We start from the raw sequence: 2,456 nt of genomic DNA, 5'->3' as shown, positions 1-2,456 counted from the left end.
GTGTGACACGGTCCTCCATCTTCCTGGAACAACGTTGTGTTTTTGTCCACGAAACCCGAGGAATAAAGTGGCAAGAGTTCTTCCTCCAACATTTCGACGTATTTTGCAAAATTTATGTTGCCAATGCACTCCACTAAGCTCGATCTCTCACTAACCCAAACAGCTCCCCAAACCATCACGCTGAAACCACCATGCTTCACAGTTGGCTGCAACCTGTTGAGCCAAAAGTCTTGGTGAGGCATTCTCCAGACCCATATCCTTCCACTGTCCGAAAATTGAGCGAATCTTGATTCGTCTAAGAACAATACAGTCTTCCAAAAGTCCAGAGGCTTGGTCATCATATCACTTGCCCACTTCTTTCATGGCACTATGTTGGCAGGTCTTAATAAGGGCTTCCATCTAGCTGCTCTGCAACGATAACCCAATCTGTGGAGAATCCGTTGAACAGATTTCGGGCTCATCCCACCAACTTTGGCCACTTCTTTTGTATGCTGGAATATTTAATAGGAATGATAAGTGAAATAGAAGTAAATAATGCTTGCAGTAATGCTAAGGTTTCATCATCCATTGCACTGCAGCCAAGTGCAATGGCTATCAAAGCAAGCACAAGGCTACCAAAACAGCTGAAGTCATTGGTTGAGAATTGTGTAAATAATTTAGACCCATCACAGGGAAAGCTACTCAGTGATATGTTCATTGAATATGGTCATGTATTTAAGGGGCAGGTTAGCAATTGGGTGAACTATAGTAACTTTCAGAAACATAAGTGTAGGTGACATATGTATTATAAAGCAACAGCTGGCTTTCTTAGAATGCTAAGGACATAGGTAGCACTGAAATACAGTGAATATGAAAAGATGGGATCATACAACCTTCAGAGAATACTTGGTCATCACCAGTAGTAGTGATTATCAGGAAGAAGGAAGGTATGCCAAGGTTCCATGTTGATTTAGATTGATGGACATGGTAACAGATGAATGTCTTGACACATTAGATAGCTCCATTTGGTTTGACACTGGATCTAGCATCTGGATACTAGCAAGTTGAGCTAGATGATGAAAGTAAACCTAAGGCTGCTTTGAGCACAAGAGATGACTCGAGTTCTACATGATGTTATTCAGCCTATGTAATGAGCCTATCACTTTTGAGGGAGCTTACACTTAAAGAACTACAGTAGGAGAGATGCCTAGTCTACATTACTGATCCAGTAAAAGCCAATGATCCTGTGTTCTCTACTAGTACACACATTTTTTTTTTGCTTTGTTGTAAATAAGATTGTTTTACACTGTACATCATGTGTTCAGTCTGATTCTTCTCTTAGTTTAAAACTCTGTAATTATTCTTTATAAATATCCAGTTATAAAGTAGACATATTTAATATTCTGAGAAAATCAATTAATTTGGGAACACCACAGTGCAAAGAATGATTTTACAAAGCACAGTGAAAAAAATTTTACCATACAAATAAGTTTTTTTTGTTATGTTTATAGGAGAAAGAATTGCAGTCTGCATACCACTCCTTAGGCAGTGATCATTACCCTGACCAGTGTGTCCCCTTAAAAATCCTCCTTGATCATCCTATTATTCAAGATAATATAAGGAAAGCTAGGATACTGTCTTTATCTGTAAGTTCTGTAGTTGTTTTCGTATTCCAGTTCTTTATTTAAAGAATGTACATTTTGATGCCTTTTATTGTGATATTCCAGGCACCTATAAAACTCTCTGATTACCAACAAATTAGTGAAGGTTTGAGTGTTGTTTTTTACCAATAATTAATTCATATTGACCAATGAACTTTATTTTATTAACATCAGTGATTATGAAGTTATTTGATATTAAAACAGATATCTGTAATGAAACATCTACACTGAGTGGTCACAAGTAAGTAGACACCTAATTTTTCATCATTTAACTGATTTATGCTAACTAATTTGTGTTCACAGAGCACTATATAAATGAAAATGGTCTGCACACTAATTATCTTATGCTACAACATGCCTAGAACTCAAGGTTCTCTCGAATTGTCAGATTTTGTTAGAGGAAGGATATTTGGTCAAGCAGATGGTGGAATAAGTCAGCGGCAAATTTCGTAGAATTTGGGAATCCCGCTTTCGACAGTCAACAGAATTATCGCGCAGTTCAGGAAACATGGCAAGGAAACAACTGAGCAGAGTCCGGGTCGTCCTGGTCTATCAGAGAGGACAAAAACGGCTGTCAAGAGAAGCATCGAAATGGATCCCAGATTTACGACTGCAGATAACTGATTGCCCATAATTGTAAAACAATACCAGGGCTTCCTCCTCCTTTATTGGCCAAATAACTTTTCACATTTGCTCTCACTTGAAGTGCAAGCAGCAATAGCAACTGAACTTTAGATTTTGGTATTTGAGAAATGACTACAGTTAAAAACGTCTTTCTTGCTGGCAATAAACTACATATTTATACAGTTAGTTTAC

The 2,456-nt window shown here is 37.7% G+C and overlaps 1 long non-coding RNA gene across 1 annotated transcript in view; it reads left to right on the top strand.

Moving 5' to 3' along the window:
• LOC111088972 overlaps window positions 1-2,456 on the top strand; it is a 19,167-nt gene that overhangs the window by 10,686 nt on the left and 6,025 nt on the right. The window contains exon 3 of the long non-coding RNA XR_002613366.1: window positions 1,491-1,625. This is a non-coding gene — a long non-coding RNA (uncharacterized LOC111088972). The remainder of the gene's footprint in view (window positions 1-1,490; window positions 1,626-2,456) is intronic.

This window comes from Limulus polyphemus, unplaced genomic scaffold, assembly GCF_000517525.1.
Source record: "Limulus polyphemus unplaced genomic scaffold, Limulus_polyphemus-2.1.2 Scaffold108, whole genome shotgun sequence".
Taxonomy (NCBI): Eukaryota; Metazoa; Arthropoda; class Merostomata; order Xiphosura; family Limulidae; genus Limulus; species Limulus polyphemus.
This window is presented reverse-complemented; position numbering and strand designations above follow the sequence as displayed.